Below are 20,468 nucleotides of genomic sequence, written 5' to 3' on the forward strand. Positions count from 1 at the left end.
AAGTTTTTGTCTAAATTAAGGTGAATTCATGGTTCCTTTTTCCACATAATGTAACCGGTAGTGTTTATGATAAAAAAATAATAATAATAATTATGTGATCGGTATCGATGATGGGTATCGGCGATCAGCCCTCATGGGTGATCGGTATCGGCAGGAAAAAACCTAATCGGCACATCTCTAATATTAAATCTTCATGACCTAAGTTTCAAATCTTCACTTGGATATTTTTGCTTATTTTAGTTGCACGCAGTTCTTTAAATGTCCTGTGAGTAAACATATTTGCCCATTTATCCATAATAAGTGGAACTTTTAATATCTAGCGAGTTATTTTCGCAATTTACAGTTTATTGAAAGAGCACTTCACTCCCTGCTACGGCGGGAGTGAAATTACCATAATAACCCGATAATAGCTGAAAAGCGCAACGTCTCCCCTTTCAGAAACCGCTGGAATATTGCAGATAGCGCAACGTGTGGCGGAATTACGGTACTGCAAATTTGGCTGGATTGTCAGCACTACATTTGGTCTGTAAGGGTTAAGGAAGTATTTACTTAAAACAAGCCTCTAGATACTGCTGAAAAGTTACTACATTTGACTTAGTTTTGTCTTATTTCAAGTGTACCAATATATTTACCCTAGAAACCAGACCAAAATTACTTGGTAAGCGTTTGTGTTTTTGTAGTGCACAATATTCAAAATACAGTTTACAATACCAAACCATATTTTCAAAATAATTTAAAAGAGGTAAAAGGCCTAATCAACTCATGTATTGAATTCTCTATCCTTTAGTCTTACTGTCTCTTTTGTTATTGTCTTGGTTAGATCCAACCTTCTTTTCACCTTCTTGTTTGAAGGAATTACAGAGAAAATGAAGCATCTTAGATCAAGTAAGCTTTGTTCTGTCTCTCAACCTTTGCACTTTTATCTACTCTAGATTCTTATTTAATCTCTCTTCGATCCCCTCCATCTTCCTCACATATTTAGCTCTTCTCCTCTTCCCAGCCCTCAATCAGCTATAATGATATACCTTGGTGTAGTAAATATTTCAGTCAAAAGGCTTTGGCATGTCACTGTGACAGAAATACTGCATCTCAGCTCCTGTTGGAAGGTCCGTCATTAAACTTTGAACGGTTGAGTTTCTCAGAAAATGAACCCTGTTGACTTGCGCCACTGTGAAGCTGACATTTAAGGCTCCGTAGAAAAAGACTAAAAAGCTATTGAATGGATCATCCTGACATTTAGGCCGCACATTTGTCACAGCATAATTTATAGTCCAGTTTGAACCTTGGACCTTTAACTCTACTTTCATGTTTTCTTTGTGAATTCCTAATGTAACGTGGCAGCAGATTCATACTTCGGCTACATTTACACCTAAAATCATTTTATTTGATTCTGTTGGGATTATTGATAAGCCGGCGCTTGCAAGTGAGAAGGACAGTACTCACTTGTGTTAGCTTTGGTGTTAGCTTTGAAGAAGCTAGTGACTAGCATTAGGTTAACCATTGAATTGCCATTTCCCTCTGCTGTCCATTAGCACGTATAAGCTAGCTTTAACCTTGGATAGGCTAACAACTAGCATGCCCAGGGTGGTCACTCATTGAATTACCTATACCTCTACTGTCCATGCTTACGTTAGCTTGAGGTTTGGATGGGCTAGCAGCTAGCATACTTGGGCTAGTCACCTTCTTTTTTCTCTAAGGAAAACTTTATCAACAAAAATGGTCTGTAAGTGACATACATTAGATGCATTGACATATTTTCCTCTGGCAGAGTTTACAGTAATCCAGTGTGAAATCAAACAAACATACTTCATATACACAGCATTATATATGAAACTGAAGTTGGTTTTTCACTGCAGTATTATACGTATCTAATGGCTCATTGCAATGAGCATGTAGAACAGTATCACCAACTGAAATACTGCTGATGGAGACATTTATAAAGGACCTGCTACTTAGAACAGAAAAAAAGGGCTGAGTACTTACAGTTAATCGATCTAAAAGTGTGGTCAGGTCATAAATGAACATTAAAAACCTGTCCCTGCATGAAGGAAAATTAAAAAAATGCCACACATGCATTTTAACTGACCATTTAGAGAACATCTAATAGATCAGACACATCTAATGGACAATTACCTCTACTGTATAAAACCACAGACCAACCACAGCGGCTTTTATTGTTCTGAAAAGTCATTGGCAATGCCGGATTTCACAACTCACTTGGCATGTGCATGCATTGTAAATAAAAAAAGCTTTATTTTCCCACTAAAATATTTGTCTGACCAAGCTCTCTTTGCTGACTTTTTAATGAGAAATAAAGTGGTGATTAAACATGGAAGACGCATCAGGATCCGTAATAACAGAGAGACGAGAGAGAAAAATGTTTCACCACTTCATGGAAATGTTTTTCTTAAAAAGAAACACTCGCACCCTCGCGTCTTTGGCGGAAACAAGATGTTACACTCAGTGGACACCCACATACTGTAAGATCATGAACCCTGGAGCACTGGAGCAAAGGTGCAGTCATCAATCAGAACTGTGCAGTCATCAACACCACGAGGAAGAGGGAGTGTTGGGAGGCAGTGGGACTCTACAGCCTTCCCTAAAACCTAGCAGGATATTTTCCTCGACCGACAGTATTTATAGCCTGTTACTTCTCCAAAAGTCGTAAGTGTCTTTGTCTGCCCACCACATGCTGCTCTGCACAGACCTGGAGAGATCAGGTAACAGTAAGCGCCGCTTTGCGACAGGTAATGAATGTTTCAAGGTACGGCGTAAAGAGGATAATACGGATTGTGAGTGCAGAAGCCTGAAAACTTGACACACATTGTGTCATGTTAACTCCCAGATGAGGTCATCAATCAGTGCAACAGAGCAAGGCGCTCTGACAGCTGCTAATTCAGAGGGAGGAATGAAGGGATAGGTTAACAAAGAATAGGACTTGGCTGCGAGTCTAACTGAGCAGAAAGCGGAAGATTATTCTGTCTTTTCTAGTATTCTCTTTTTCCAGCTTTGTGCGTCTCATTTTCCGCTCCTCGCCTCCTACCTCGCTCAGTCTTTTCCTTTTCAGGCCTTATCAACACATCTGTCTGGGGAAGTTAGTGTTCCCATTCATTTTTTACACCATGTTTTCCCAAAGAGTCACTAGATCCCCAAAGAGCCCCGCTGGCTCAGTGTTTCTCCTCAGGCTTCCCTGAGAAAAATCTGTGTAACCAAAGCCCCCGGACTAACCACAGCCCCATATTAACCTGCGGAGACACTCTGGACGACGCTGGTCAGACAAAAACCTGCGTTGTTACCGTCTGACAGCTAATGAGACGGGGACACGGTGCGGTGGGTTTCACTGGAGCATAGCTTCACATGAACAGGTTGATCTATAAATAAAATCAATGAGCATATGTTCGAATCACACTACCCTGTTAAAGTTTGTCACTTTGTGGGCTCTCTTAAACATAAACTATCTGTAACAGATGGAAAGTTAATACTTTCCAAACGGCCATCAGGAAATCTGTCCAGTAAACTGCACTGCTTAACTTTTTTTTTTTATTTTACCATGTAGACGTGTCCTTTCTGTGCGAAGCAGCCAGATGTCTGGAGAGTCTGAGATACCAATGGAAATGTCGCTCATACCAACACCCTGAAACTCAGAGTTTTCTGCAAATAGCAATAATAGCGTGAGTGGGATCGCCCCCCCGGTGCAACCCACTCGCGCTCACCTCCCTACGCACTTCCTTGTTGGCCTCGGCATTGCCGCCGCTTGGCGTTGACCAAGTTCGCAATTTTTCAGGAAGTTTTTTATAAATGTACTGTCCACCCAATGTGAGCCAGTAGAGACCTTTATTGACATTCACTGTCAGATAAACTGTGTCTCGCATCACTTCCTTTAAGGAACATGCTGGTGTTGTATTTGAAGAGGGTTTGATACAAAAAAGTGTGAACCTGAAAGAGAGACAACACAGAAAAATACTTAGTAAACTAAACATACTGTGGCTGATAAATACGTTCAAAAGATTTGATGGCTTATACGGTTCATTTAAACTTGGATTTGCCAGTGCTGTGGTGGCGCAGTGGCAAAGCACAACCCAAGTATTGAGGACTTAGTCCTCATGCCGGTGGTCACAGGCTTGAGTCCTGGCCTGGTGACATTTGACGCATGTCTTCCCCCCTCTCTCATTACCCTCTTTCCTGTCAAACTACTTTCAAATAAAGGCCACTAGAGCCAACAAAACCTTAAAAAAAAAAAAAAAACGTGGATTTGCCTGTAGATAAAGTTAGACAAGTTCGGACATGTGGCTGGCCAAGATAAATGTAGATTTACTTCACAGAAAAATGTTTTCCTTGAAATAAAAAATGTGACTTTCTGTAAATAAAAACAATAGGGTTTCCTGCTTGGAACCCCAAAAATACAACCAAAATGAACACAGGAGAGTTTGAAAGGTGTGAAGGCGTACCTCAAACCCAAGTAATCACATCTAACTGCCAGATAAAAATAAAGTTGTGAATCTTCCAGATTCAATTCAAGTCTGATTATTAGGGTCATAATTCAATTAACCAATTTTTCTATTCAAACATTCTTGAGATTCTGTTTAAATTATGTGACTGATGAGAGGAAACAAATATAGGTTTGTGCTCCAAATTCTGTAACTTCAGTTAACAGTATTAGGTTAGCTTAGCTGCCTCGCCTTTTCTCAAATAAAAAAAATGTCAAAATATAAATATGGTGGCTGAGAGATGCATAACACGACATGTAGCATTCTGGCAAAAAGGAGCGACAAAGACGTACAACTTAAACGCATTTTAAAATTCAGCATTTTGAATCAATTCAGGATTTCCCGGAATAGAAAACGTGTTTTTTCACTATTATTTTTTATTTTTTTTGCATGACTGGGAAAGTTCGTAGACGCACGTGGAAAAGCTCTCGTGTTGGCCCACATGAATCCATTCACCTTCATGATTGAAGTGCTGCTGCACAACCGGTTCAGGTTTTCCTTTCTTCTCCCTTTTCTCTTGGATTTTGCACCTTTTTCTTCTCCACCACTTGTCTTGTTGGTGGCAGAAAAGCAGTTCTGCTGACCGGATGCTGACATTTAACATAGAAAAACACCTTCAGTTTGTTTTATAACAACCATTAAATTATACTGTTAAGCTGTGCAAAGAGAGTGCCATTAGAGTGGTCTTATTGCAGTAAATGCTGTGATGCATGTGACCAAACAGCCGCTTGTTAGCTTTATGACTGGTGGTATGGGCAACAATCTAAAATGTTAAACCGTATAACGCAGGCTTCATACACCACAGACATTTACTGCAAACAATGTCATGGAGGGTAGGTTGAAGAAACTCTTTGGTGGGGTCATCCAAAACCAGAAAGAAATATTCTAAACTGGATCAGAGAAGAAGAAAACTAATCATCTATCAGAAGAATATGAAACTCCCTACAGAAAAGGCCACAGCCAAGATTAATGCCTGAGCTCTAGTTGTTGTGAAGCAACAGCAAAAACAGTGAAACAACGCCAACAATCATTCTGTGACCTTATCAGTGTCTCGCATTAATTTGGGGGAAGGTTGGACCCATTTTTCTTTACAGTGTTTGTAAAGGCCATTAAGGTTTGTGGGTGTTTGTTTATGCATCCTGAAACTGACTTTTATTAAAACATTGACGGCGTTGGAACATTTTTCTTTTGTCAGCCACTCTTCTTGTTAATTTGATGCTGTGTTTGAGATTATTTTTGAATTTTCTGACCCAATTTTAATGATTACTTAGCAGTCAGACAAATGGTGTCACCTTTAGCTTCAGGATATTTTGGCAAACTTTATGCTCAATTCAAACATTGCAAGATCCACCAGCCCTGTAGCTAAAAATAAACGCTGAATGTCAAACATCTTAACATTGCACAGATGTTATTTCAGCCCTTTTTAAACTTTTATTATACCAAACAATATTTATTCAGCTCACTCTGACCTCTAGTCAGCGATCTAATTCATGATGTTGCAGAACTTTGCACTGTTACAATTATAAAACAAACTTTTTTTCCTTAATCTGAAAGATTATTAAAGATGTGACAATAAGGCACGCCAGAGCAAGAACCCAAACAATGAGCAAAGGAAATCAGAAGTACGACCGACACTTTACAGGTGATGTAATTAGCAAATTAGGTCCAGGTGTGAGAGAAAAGCAGAAGTTGAACTGATTGAAACTGAAGCCAAGAGCCACAACAGAGAAACCAAAGACGAGACATAAACAGAAGATGACATGAGGAACTAATAAATGAACACACAGATCCCACACACCACAGCCGCATTTGGGCATCTGAGCTCGACATTTTTCAGATTAAGACAACCCAGTTAAAGACAAGGACAATCGAAAAGCCATGTGCTTTTAATAGATGAGATAAAAGACCACAGAAAGTGTAGATTAGGCCAAAAGATTAAGATAACTCAGACTTTATGTTTGCTTGCTTATATCATAGCAAAAGTACTAGACATTGAGAAGCTTTAAAGTTGTGCAAGTCCAAAAGAAAATGTTTGAATAATGAAAATCTAAACAAGAAAACTCATCCAAAGAATAAGCATGGGATTATTTTTGAAGGTCCTCAACCTTACTTGCTAACTTTTGAGTGGTCTGTAACTGCAGTAAGTATTTTACCAGCAGGTAAAAAGCTGTGCACTCCATTCTGCAGAGCATTTAGAGGTAATTTATATTCAGAGCAAACTTCAATAACATTATGTGCTAAGAGCACCGTAATGCCTCACTAATGCACAACATCCCTGTAACATTAACATGTCACTGTCTGGTTTTAAATACGCCTGTGTGGAGACGGGTGGCTTAATGCACTAAAGAGTTGTGCTGCCCAGTGAGAGCGGCAAGTCCAAGTTTTACAACGCTCCTCAACATGAAAAATGATGTGACTCATTTATGAGAGCGTCTGCTGAAAGACACGAGTTAATGCATCAGGCGGATCAAAAACAAAAGACCTGAGCTCCGGCCTGCGCCTCTGCCCAACAGTTGACGTGTTCGTTATAAAGATCTCTCTCAGACACATTGCTTCTTTAGATAGTCCACCGTCTCTGTGGGCATAAATGCAAATAGTGCATTAATGAGTTTGGATGAAAGCACAAAGCTCTATTTCTATCGGTAATGAGCCCGTTGATAGCGAAGATAAGAGTGTTACTTAAGCAAACTGCACTCTGTGCCTGGCGTCACTCAGATGTTTGTATTAGTGTCGGGCTATAGTTAGCACTGGAAAGGTCGCAGAGGATTTGGTGTAATAAGTGTCATAAATTTTAACTGTCTAAAGTCCGACCACATGTGCAAACCAATAAAGTACGAGCTTCCCGACGTCTTTTTTTAATAACCGCCAATCTCAGCCGACCAGCATGTGTGGAACATATTTGGAAAACTCAGCGGTTCCAAAGGTTTTCGTCCTGCAAACATTCTGCACGCAAAATGTTCAATACGAGTACAGAGCCACAGAAAAATGTGAAGGTTCACATTAAAAACGAAGATCTTTTATCTTATCGTTTTAAATTTAAGTTTATATAGCTCAAGGAGAAACTATTTATTTGTTTATATTTCAGTAACCATTTCAACATCTTCAGATCAGATGTGTAATAATCCAAAGTTGGGACAAATTTGGTGATTAATTACACTGAGAAAAAACATTTTCGCTCCACATAATCTTGTGGAACATACTTTATCCGTCCACTCAACTTTCCAGTGATATCTTTGGATAAGACTTGGATTGTGTAGCTCACTCTAATTTTTCATGATATTGAAGGTCATAACTTGTTTTTTTTCTGTTATATTCCAAATTTTCTGATAAACTGTCTTGTGGGTTTTAATTAACTTTACACTATAACCACCAAAATAAAAACACATCAATGTTGAAAATGTGTCACTTTATGTGTGATGACTATTTTGTGTGCAAGGTTCCCTTTTTAGACTAAATTACTGAAATAAAATATCATTTTTTAAAATTTATTTAGAAGCTTCTGTCCACACTTTAGGACATATTTCAGACAATTAAGTATGTTAAATGTTTTTCTGTTAAATTTTTTTGGATTTTGATATTTTTATGTATAAGGCTTTCAACATTGTCTATAGTCAAATATTTTTCTAAAATATCTAGTTCTGCATGTTTTTTTCCTATTTCAGCACCATTAATTATTTTTGTTTTGCATTAAGCTGATGGTAATTAATTGCAAAAAGTTTCTTTCAAGTTAGTTTTGTCTTATTTCAAGTGTACTGAGATATTAGCACTGGAAACTTGACAAAAATACTTGGTAAGATTTTTCAGTGCAGTAATATTTGGATGTGAAATATCCACTGAATGTGGCTGCAAAACAGGTTTTCATTCACTACTGTTATAAAACAAAAAGGAGAGTGTTTGTCATTAGTATTTAGTTATATTTTTTCTTTAAGAGTTAAAAAAAACTCCTTTGTTCAAAGGTAGAATGATCTAAACCTGACTGGATGCAATTTCCAAGAGAAATAGTTTCCATTTAATAAAAAGCTCAATCTCGTTGAAAACATTCACTGGATTAGATTAGCTTCAGGTCACTCAAAGCTTTTCCTAACCACAGTCCTTTCAACTGGTTAGGAGGTGGATTCCTGTTTTCACAGCATGTCAGAAAACACCCAAATCTCACAAAGAACTTCGAAAACAAGAATTTACAAGGAACGACAAAGAAGAAAACATGGCCAGCAGTTGTTGAGGGGAATGTACAGATGTTTTGTTTTTCAATAAACTTCTCCTCCACTACCTCTTATTTTTGTCTGTTTCTGAATATTTACCCCTTTGCTTAATCTTCAAAGAAAGAGACGTTTTCTTTTTGATGCAGCAGAGTCATCTCACATTAGCACAACATGCCACCCAGCGACTAAAGGTCACACTCCTGTGAAACTTTACATTTCACGTCTCGCCTGTGTTTAGATAGTTGGAACAACAGTGGATGTCTGGATGGACCTGCATGAGAAGAAAACCTCACAGCAGGTGTTTCAGCTCCGCTGGGGAAGACAGAAACTAATCCAAGTTAAGTGTTAACCACAGACGCCGAGTTACACCACAACTTCTCGTTCCCAGCAGGGCTGATTCTGACATCTTCCAGGCCTCGCTTTTAATATTGTTATTTCTAGAAAAATGTATTCAGTTCCCTTAACCACTATGATGTTAAGTGACAAACCAACACAAAGCAGGACGTATTGAAGGAGAGGAATGTGGAGGATGGTGTAGTAACTCCAAGACCAAAATACAACAAAAAAAGTTTCGGACTCAGCAACAGGCTCAGCTATAGACAGCAACACGGTTTCTCTGGGTTGTGCTCAAGATGTCTCATCAATTTCAGCACCATTTTCTCACAGCCTCCATCTTTTGTCCCAAAGTGCAACAGACAACTAATTCCAAGTCTCCGTTAAGATGACAGGATCACGAAACAGACTTCTTTTCTAAATAAAAGGTTTTTGTTTTTTTTGAAGATACGAGAACACAAGCATATTAAAGTGAGTAAAAGGAGAGAAAAGGGCTCGTTTTCTCTTCATGGTCACATTTCCATTAAGCAAATATATTTTCGTAATTTCAATTTGCGCAACAATGGAAAGGCAGCTACTGTGTTGCATGGCTTGCTTGAAAGGCGGCAAAGAGGCTGGAGGTCATTTTCTCGCTGCAGACGAGCTCTCAGCCCTTTCTGAGGGGGGAAACGCGCCGGCGTGGAATGGAGAGCTTTTTAAAAGCCCGTGAATAAAAGCTTTGACATCCCCTCTGCCCCATATCCCAACAGCCATCCCCATCTTCTGTTTCCTGCAGCCACCGTCGCACCACTGTTTCCATCAGGGCATGTTGAGACGCAGTGAACACAATTAGGCCTGATGTAATGAAATCACACGGCTCTGGTTAATGGAGATGCTGGTGAACAGGGTCACTGATTGTGTTTGTTAGTGTGCGTGCAGCTGCATGAACCCTCCGCCTCGTCTTCCCCAATGAAACACAGACGACAGATTAAACACGGAAAACTCGGATCCCCATGTCGAGTGTGTACATCCTCATAAAAAGCAAACAAAAAACCGACTTAGTCTGTCAAACTCATTTCAAATCAAGATCATGAAGGCTCTTAAAGGGCCGGTTGAGCCAGAATGTTTTGATAAAACTTGTTCACAAACTGTTAAAATATCAATGAATTCTTGAAATTAAATTACATTATTTTCTGATACTTTTTTGTGATTTTTTGCGATAAAAATCAAACTGTTTGTGGTACTAATTTGGAAATGTGTGCAATATTTGCTTATTTATGACAGTAATGTGACTTTTCATTATTTATGGACTGTTATCTGACATCAATTAAGGCTGAGGCAGCTGTTTAGTACAAGTAAAAGTTTTTGACGATTTTTGAGAAAAATCTGCAATAATTCTGTATTACCACAGAAAAGTGGTTGATTTTGCGTGAATTTCCACAATAATTCTCAAGAAACTTTAGGGACTGATTGATATAATTTGGTAATAAACAGATAAAAATTGCATTGATTTGATTTATAACATGATATTTAAACACACTTAGTGTTTAGTCTAGAATCCAGAGGGCCACATAAAAAGCTACAGCGGGCCGGATTTGGCCCATGGGCCTCGAGTTTGGCACATGTGGTGTAAAGTATTTGCAGGGAGATATTACGTTAGATTTTAATGCTTCTGTGGTACGTTTCCATGATTCAGCTCATAAAATAATTCATGCATTTCGTCTAGCAGAAAGAAAAGAAAAATAAAGTCATAACAGCTTTTACAGGCTGCCAGGAAATTACTTTGAATATAGGATTTAGCTTATTGCTCTTATTGCACTTTATGCCCCGTTTTCTTGCGGTTCTTTAATAATAATAACAATAATAAATGTAGTTTAAAACATAAAACATCAGGAGCAGCCAACTTTGAAACATTTAAATGAGCCTAACACCTCATTACACTCAGCCTGACCTTATCCAGCAACTTTACTTTCTAAAATCAAGTAGATTAAAGACTCATTGACATTTAGTTCCTGGATCACAGCTTTAGAAACCGCTGACCCACGGTCACAGAAGTCAAACCCACAGAGAGTGAAGGACGCCCTGAGTGGAGAGTTAAACTCCACCTCGGGACGTTCAAGTGGCGCTTGAACACGATCCTCAGCTGTAAATCAGGAGGATAATGTGAAAGGGTCACCTGAGCAGAGGAGGAGGTACAAGCATGGATTATTGGAGCTAATGAGGCAGAAATGTAGCGCAGCACCTGTGGGAGGCTGTTCTGACGGAGGATCAGGCATATGGAGCGACACAACGCTGCCTTTATCACTGAAAACAAAGAAATGTTTTATACCCAGAGTTATCTAAACACAAACAGTTTATCACAGGATGTATAAAGAGACAGCAAATCTTCTACAAACATTGTTTCTGTTTGTCTTACAGAATAATATTGTTGCTAATCAGTGCAATTTTTATTTTATTTTATGTGATTTTTTTGTGACCAAATTTAACTGTTTGATGGTTCAAACGGTTAAAGGTGTGCATCACATCTGGTGGTTGGAAAATGACGTGAAAATGATTCCCAGATGACACAAAACGCAAAGAGGGAGGACAATGTGGCAGATGGAAAAAGTAAGAGGATTTTCCAAAAAAACAAAAAAAAGGTATTATTCAGTTTAAGAAAGAAAGAGACACAGAAAGACAGAAATAAAGACAGAAAGAAAGACAGAAATAAAGACTTTTTCACTTCTAGTTGTGCTCTTGCGGTACTTCCTGTGTAAACCTGACAATGATGTAAATTTCTTTACATCCTTGAAACAGATTTAGGGAAAACAATCTTTTTCCCAGTTCTTCTTGTTTAGGTCTTCCTGCTCAGCTGCAGCATTCGTTTGTCCGTCGGCTCTCTGGGGCATTAATCAGTCGGCTCAACTCCCAACACGGATTCACAGGATTTACAATCAAAACTTCCCAAGTAACATTGTGCATTTTAAAGATTAAATTACCGCTTTGATCTCTGAGAGCTAATTTAGCTCGGCCCTAGCAGGCCAGTCATGCATTTAAGTCCATGTGCAGACAAACGCATGAAAAGGAGAATGTTTGTTTTAAAATGCACAATCAGGGCCTGACGCTGGTATGAAGCTCTTGGAAGAACGTAAGATCATCTTTCTAAAAGTTTGTCCTGTTTTTAGAACAAACAGATTTTACTGCATGCACATACTTAAACGCTTCTGCAGGAACGCTCTCCTTCTCCATCAAACAGCCAGTGGAAGTTGGCTCCCAGCCAGTTTTTATGTAGCTGCATTTAAATCTCATTTGCTCCTGTGAATGTGAACCCATTTCCAGCAGAAACAACAGGCGCTGTTTAAGGCTTAAACAATAACCGAAAACAAAGAAACTCATTTGACTTTTTGTACATTTGGATGCAATCCACTCAAGCACACTCACAGAAACCACAAAATGTATTCGCTAATGCCATGTCACCCGGCTTCATTGAAACTCATCTGTAGTCCATTAGTCGGCCTGCTTGGGACGAGTGCTTGAGTTTCATTGGAAAGCTTTTCTGATTGCTGCAAACTGGCTGTTTCCCCTTCCGAATTAAACAAATGTCTTTAAAGTACACAGAGTAACAACAATGGAGACACTGGCCGCACATCCGCCATGCAAATGAAACAGATAAACGAGATCAGAAACAAATCAGGGCTACATTAAATCTGTCCTGAAGAGACTCCCCGTTCTGCAGGAATCCATAAAGCATAAACAGAGGAATGAGAGATAAGTGGGGAAAGAGGAGAGATGGATGGAGAGGTAACGTAAGAAGAAGGACCACAGGAAATCTGAAGAGATGAAGAGCAGTTTAAGATGATGACACACGGAGGATGCTGCTTTCTCAATGTCTGGATTAATTATGGGGTGTATGAAACACCATCCAGTTTAACTAATGGGGAGAGAATTTATGGTAACACTTAAGGAAGGAGATCAATAGGAGCCGAGCTTCCAGCAGGGAGGAAGAGGAGGAGCTGATGGTACCAGCAGAGTCAATATCAGGCTAACAGGATCAGTTACTGCTCAGTGAAGGCAGGAGGAAGAAAACCATCAGGTCAACGCCGTTAACCTGTTACCTTGTTAGGAGCCTTTCAGTCGCTGCACATAAAGTCCAGTGGCTTACCTTTTTAGAGCAGTTTTCAAAAATAACGTTTAAAAGAAATGTTTTGTACAAAGCCCCTTAGAGGAACTGGGGGAAAAAAAATAGCAAATAAATGAGCAAATACGTGTTACCAAAGTGAAATAATCTGCCAGTGGAACTAGTACATTTAAAAGTGTGCAAAACAAAGCAGAAAGCAGAGTTTGCATATAAGAGCATCAGAGAAGTAAAATCTCAGGATTTTATTTTTAATGGAGACCTGCTATAATGTTATCTTCACAATTCACTACAAAATAGACAATATGGCTGTCGCTGCACAGGCAAATTTACATATACCCACACATTAAAATAATTTATTCAACAGTACCAAAATAAGACAAATGTTTAAATAAAATAATGCTAAACCATATTTGGTAAAAACAGCCTATTGCTCAAGAGTCTGAGCTTATAAAGTCTCACAATGTAGATCAGGTAAAGTGTTGCCAAATGTTGAATATCAACCTCTGCTGCATGAATAACGCAAAATGCATGTGGAAATGAATTTTATATCAGAAGCTTCTATATTCTCCTTAGAAATATCTTAGGATTGTGCCACTTTATGGGAGCCGCAGAAATTTCCAGACACCCAGCACAGAGCAGAGACAAAGTTACAGCCAGACTGTTTAGCCTTTTAAATGCTAAGTTTATGTAATTGGCTTATAAAAGTAGCAGAGTGAAGCCAGTGGTTACAACTTTGCTAAACCCCAGTTGAGGGCAGAATCTGCTTCATATCAGATTCATACGTCTAAAGCCCCACGCAGGAGGGCTTCCTCACTAAATCATGTTTTCTAATAAAACTTAAAAGTTTATAAAGCATTCTAGTTGCTAGTATTTCAGATTTGGAGCCTGACAAATGTTATATTAGCCATAAATCTAAATATATCTTACAGGATGGAGCTCAAAAATACCTTGAGAAATTCTTTTGTTGTTTTAAAAAAGTATAAACGACTGTAAGAAAGTTTGATTAACTTTATCTCTCAAAACAACTAACATTGACGGGGGTAATTTATTCCTCTTGTTCATCTTCAGAGAAACGAGCCAAAACTTCATGACATTGCAGCTTATATCTGAATCAAACACATTTTTCTCACAAAGGGAGTTTTTGTCCAAAATAAGCTGGGCTTTGTTTTCCCTGCACTCTCCAAAGAGATGAAGTCATGACATTACATCGTTTTGTCAAGGATTTAGTGTGGGAAAATTTCTGTTAATGTTAGTATCAAAATATTGAAGTAGTAGGAGGAAGGCAGGAATCTCCTCAAATTATTTTTAAAAGAATCATTTCCAACAACAAACAAAAAAGATCTGGTAATACCTGTGGGGAAAATCCAGCGGTTGTCTCAAAATTTAATTTCCCAAGTGAACATTATTCATGTTTGGAAAGTTTTAATGAAAAGATTTTTCTCTGAAGATGTCATTTACAGTACTCGAGTAAAGTACAATTGCCTAGTGGATGCAATATGACAACATGTGGGAAACGTTAAGGCTCTATGAATAGGCATTATATTGACCCTTTGGAACTAGGTCACTTAATCGTTCGAGGCGCCATTACGGACAGTCGGAAGTGAAGAACGAGAGTATTGAACAGAGCAACTGAAATTGTTTTCTAAAGTTGTTTTTACCAGTTTATTTGTGGTTTCTACTTGTTCGAGTCGAGCTAATTTGTCTTTGAACGTAACACACCTGGTTGGGGCTCATAGAAGGCGGTATTTATAAAAACCGGAAATAGCTAGCTTAGAAACTGACCAAGACCTTGTTGATCAAATTACCGACTTGAATTGCTTGAATTCACACCACATGATTTATATCAATATGTCATGAACAGCGTTTCCCCTTCACACCAGAGCAGCATTAAAAACGTACAGAAGACGAGACGCTAACCAGTTTTTTTTCCATACATGCTAGGCTACATGACGGCATTGTCTCCATGGTTACCAACGGTTAGACGCCTACCTTCTCCATAATGCGACGTTTAATATCTTTCTAATCACACTTAGTTATAAATATGAACGTTAGTCTTCTTACCTTGTAAAAAGTGTTGGTTGTTAATCCGTGTTTACATCAGGGTTGCCAGTCTTTATGATTAACAGTTGCTCCTTATGATTGACGGCCATCATTTCCGCATCTTTCCTCGTTAAACGTTATAAAGTAAAATGACACGTTTGGTTTATATCCTTGTCCGTTTGTGCAGCCGACCGCGCAGCATCCTGTGACAAATTTTTAAAGTGAAATCAACTAAACAGAAGCGATATTAGGTTACAGACGTTTGTATTTAGACTAGCTTTATGGAACACAAGTTGTTTTGACGTCCATCATGGCGGAGTCTGGGGAGCGTGACGTCACGTAAAAAAGGTCAATCAGAAGAGTGACAAAATGTTAGAGGTTGAAAATCTCAGCTTCATGCCTCCACATTACATTCATTGAAATCAAAAACCAGCAGAATATTAAGTGAAAGGTGTGAGTCTTTAAAGAGGCACATTATTGATGAGTATTTGATTTCCAGGGTTTCAATTAAACATTGCACCCAGTGGGACACTTGAAAAGACCCCAGGAATTTATCAACTGTCTCATTGTGTTGTGATTCAGTCTTTTTAATATAACTTATTTTACTAGGTTCCATTTTTTAAAGGACTGTTATTGTCCTTAAAATGGGCTTGTTTATGAGGTAGTTTGATGATTTCCATGCATAGATATGGTTTAGTTAAAAAAGGAATGTTTAATGGGGAAGCAGAGACATAAAAACAAGAGAGGGGCTACCTGTCTGCCCCACTGCAGTCTGCCATGCGTTTGGTTTCAGTTTGGGAGGACGGGAACCTGCCGTCACGCATGATGAAGTGTGCTTAACTCTAAAGATATGAGAGGGTGATGACAGCATTTACCTCCAAATCTGCTGTCCACTTTTCTGCTGCTGCTGTTAAAAAATGAAAGAATCGGATCAAACTCTTAACCTTGCACTGGAGCATGAAGACAGGCAACTTGGGAAAGAGGAAACCAGGAAAGTAAGAGAAGTAGAAATCTGGATGAACATCGAGGTTATGATCTCCGGAAGTGTCTTTTTTTACTTATGTTGCATTTTCAGTGGTGGACAAAGTATTATATACTCCATGATCTATAGAGCGAGTAAAAAGTTGCATTTACCGTCATAAATAGGTGCAAATATTTCCAAATTAGTACCACAAACACTTTGATTCTGCTTACAAAAAATCACAGAATCCTGGAGGAACTGAAATAATAATATTTAATTTTAAGAATTAATTGATATTTTAACAGTTTGTGAACAGGTTTTATCAATACATTCTGGAACAGCTGACCCTTTTTTATTAATGATCTTGATTTGGTCCAAAACGAAAGTTAATTTGACTCCACCTGTGAAAACTTCACCATAAAAATGCAAACTGCTTCCCCAAATGTTAGCCATTTTATCCCAACCCAAGAAACTTTTTCTCTCCCAACAAACGTTAAGACTGGTAACTTTAAGTACGGCCATACTTAAAGAAGCTTACAAACATTGAACTAAGACGCGGTGCTCTTGTTTCACCACTTGAGTTTCTCTGATTGTCTCCATTGCTAAGTTTTGTTTGAATGAAAACCAGAGTTCAGCTAGTGAATGAGCGGCGACTGTGATTGGTTCTCCTTCTTGTGAGGAGCGTAGCTTGTGGCCAATTGCATTTCAGTCACTGCAAAATCCAAACGTAACAAGTAACGACAAGCTTTCTACGAATGTCATGGAGTGAAAGTCATAAGTTCCCCAAAAATACTGAAAGAATCTAATAAATCCCTGGTTGTCTGAACTCTTCCACACTGTACCCAACTGCCTGCTTTATTTGAAAATGCAATCCTAATATTACAAGCGTTTGAGCCGGGCAGGGGCCACTCTGGAAATGCCATTACGAGGTGTCGGTGAGCTGAGCCAGCCTATGCGGTTCTGGTGGTTTAGAGCCCGTTCTAATGACCAGAGTGGCCCGAGTCTGCTCCGTAATGAAGCAGGAGCTACTTAATCCCCTGCATTACTCCATAAGGTATCTTTCATCCCAAGCGGAGGTGGGATAAACGTTAAACAAATCTTTATAAAGACCTACAATTTGACTACCCACCGCGACCGGAGGTGGCAGCTGCCTGATGTGAAAACATTCAGCTGAGCTTGTAAGGTCAAACTGCTTTTGCTTCCAATACACAAAAAACACTAAATATATTATTTTCACTGTGCTTTGGGAAGGTTGCAATTAAAACTGAGAGACCACCAGAGTGGCTGAAGCTAAAACTCACAGCTGCAGCGCAGTGGAGAGTAGCGGTTCTAGCAACAATAAATAAACGAGTGAGCTAAATTGTAATGGGAATCTGAGGGGGAGATGGATGTTTACACTCTTACAAACTTACTTAGAACAATAGCAGCAAGAACAATTTAGTCCCGTTTGTTTACTCTCAGTTAGGTCTCTGTTTTCTAATCCCACTGCACACAATCTTTTAGGATTTACGATTTATAGTGAGGAGGACACAAAAGCTTTCACAACAGCATTGCAAGAATTGGATTAGGGAGTGTAAGCTGAAGTAGATGTAATCGATACAGCACTTACTGCTGTGACCAGAGATGAAAAGACAAAAAAAATGAGTAATATTCCAGTTAGAAATGTCTCATGGAGATCAACATCTAACACAATTTAGAAAACAAGGAGGTGTGCAAACCTTTAGGTATAATGATGCGTTCACACCAAACGTGTCTCGTTTAAAGTTGGACGCTTTGCACTTTGAAGTTAGACACTTGACATTTTCCTCTTGTTGGGACTAGTCGTCGTTTTCCATTTGTACTATGGTGGATGAAATTGAGAGAGTGGCACCAAATTTGATGACCTGCTAACTCACATTTCCTGGCAGGACACCAACTACAGGCCGCTACGTCACATAGCCGAGTCTCTCCTATTGGTTGACGCTCTGCGTACAGCTTTCAGCTTCTCCTACTCCAGCGTCCGACGCGTCCGACGTGCATCAAACGCTCAAAACGCTTCAAGTTGTGCAGCGCTGGACACACAAAGCGAGCTTCTATGCTCAATTTGAATGTGGCATAAGAGTCAGTACTTGACAAAGACATGGAAATATCAACAAACAAATGAATATTTTCCATTTATTTGGTGTTATGTTGCACAGAAAAATTCACAAATACTGATCAATGAATCACTTATTATTGTTATTATAATGCACTGTACTCTACAGCATTCTGATTTGCTCTTTTTCCTTTTGTAAATTCCATTTTCTGTTGTCTGTCTCTTAATGAACCTCCTTGTTTTCTGTTCACACTGGACCAGAACCATAAACATTCAGGGCGAACATGCACGGTAAACTCATGGTGAGTTTATGCCGGTTTGTTAGTGGTGAAATCAGATTCTTAGGAAAGTGTGGAAGAACCTCGCAGCAGTAACGGTAACTTATCCACGACCTTTGCCCCCAGCACATTGAGTTTAAAAAAACTCTGCATGTTATGACAACAGATCACAAAATAACTTCTCTTCTTGGCCAGTTTAATGAGGACTCTGTGCTTTTCTGCATAAGGTCCTCCTCCCCTTCGCATCCCAAAGGAAGAAGCAGCAGCAGCACAGCACAATGCATGTTATATACGATGGTATATAACATGGAGCAGAAAACAATGAAGAGGAAAATATGGAAGGAATCAGTGGCTCCCTTCATGAAGCCTCATTCCACTTGGATTTTCTGCATCCTCCTTAGATTGCTTTGTTATGATTATTCAGATAGCTTGTTGACATAGCAGCCTCACTTATTATCACTCAGATGGTTTGTTGACATAGGAAGCTCAGAGCCTGCGGCGGCCATGAGATTAGTCGCTAAAGCAAGCGCCCATCAGTTGGTGTTGGAGTATTTTCTCACTCAATGCAGCTGGTTGCTGTTTTAGCCTCTTAAACAATGTTTACGCCTCTCACCTTGGCACACACCTGCATATTTTCGCAATCAGAAATATGAAGGAGGAGCAGCTATAATATGTAATAAAAAATAAATAAATGCATTACAGGAACGCCCACACCTCCAAATTGCGCATATAGGTGCTGGAAGATCAAAGTAAGCTTTAATCATCACACCAACAAATATCAATACGGCAGACAGAAAACTTAAACTTTAACCTTCACATCAGCTCCGACTGATGACTGTAAAACAAAGATTATTAGTTTATATTAATGATAACTCATTACAAATATACAAAAGAGGATTAGGATAGCTGGAAAGACAAAATAAAGACTTTTTCTCTCAGATTTCTGACAGGTTTTCCAAATGGTTTGGATCGTTTGACGCAGTACAGTGTGAAATTTAAATAAATTTTAAAAAATCAAAACTTCTTTATTGATCTCAAAGTGAAATCAAATAACTAAAGAAAACCACACCAGCTGAAAATGTAACTAATGCTGCAATTTTGGTCCCCAATCGAACCGAGTTTTCCAGACTGAGACAGTAACGTCAATCTGGCTTCACCGAAAGAGCAAAGAGCACGGACTCTTAGGTTACGTTCACACCGCAGCCCAAAGTGATTTTTGTCAAATCAGATTTTTTGGCCGTGGTCGATCATACCTCCAAATATATGCAACTTGTATATGATCTCCAGTGTGAACTGCAAATGACCTGAGTGTGGCTCGTATGCGCAGTATGACGTCACACAGAGAGCAAACTCAAAGTTTTGCCAGCTGCCATAAAGAAGAAGTGCTCAGTGTTTGCAGGAGTAAACATGGATGCTAAAGGTGGAGCTTATCTTACGATTTTGAAGTTGTTGTCCGACCGCAGCCAGCATATTAACAACTTAATCCTCGCTATAATCCGCCATTGTTGCTGTTTTTCTTTCCCCTTGTGCCTATCAGGAAGCAGAATAGTGACATTTGTCGAGTATCAGTGACGTTCAGGTCGGATGAATGCGGCCTGGACGTTCGGTCACATTTGAATCGGATACGTATCGGATATGGGTCGCATTGGAAAAGAATCCAACCTGTGTTGTTCAGACTCATGAAAAGATCAAATACAGATCGCATTACGTCAAAAAAATTTGAATTGGGTCACTTCAGCCTACAGTGCGAACGCAGTCTTAAAGTCAGTAGGATTTCTTCTTTAGTTCCATCTAAACCACCCTTTGTTGGTTGTATTTCTGTCTGCAGTGTAGTGGCGCATAAACAAACAACTTTCATAGTCATCGGCAAATCCAAGCTAAAGCTAAACCAAAAACCTCCATCTTTAAAATAATTTGATGCTTCTCTTGGTTTAGGTTTTATATGCTGATCCAAGCTTTAACAGTAGACTGAGGATTTCAATTACTGGGCGAACTCT

General features: G+C 39.1%; 1 long non-coding RNA gene across 1 annotated transcript in view; it reads right to left on the minus strand.

Annotated features, from left to right (window-relative positions):
- The window catches only part of LOC103468903 (uncharacterized), a 20,735-nt gene extending 5,266 nt beyond the window's left edge, over positions 1-15,469 (minus strand). The window contains exon 1 of the long non-coding RNA XR_534265.1: positions 15,180-15,469. This is a non-coding gene — a long non-coding RNA (uncharacterized LOC103468903). The remainder of the gene's footprint in view (positions 1-15,179) is intronic.
- Positions 15,470-20,468: the final 4,999 nt, after the last annotated feature.

Source organism: Poecilia reticulata, linkage group LG8 (assembly GCF_000633615.1).
Source record: "Poecilia reticulata strain Guanapo linkage group LG8, Guppy_female_1.0+MT, whole genome shotgun sequence".
Taxonomy (NCBI): Eukaryota; Metazoa; Chordata; class Actinopteri; order Cyprinodontiformes; family Poeciliidae; genus Poecilia; species Poecilia reticulata.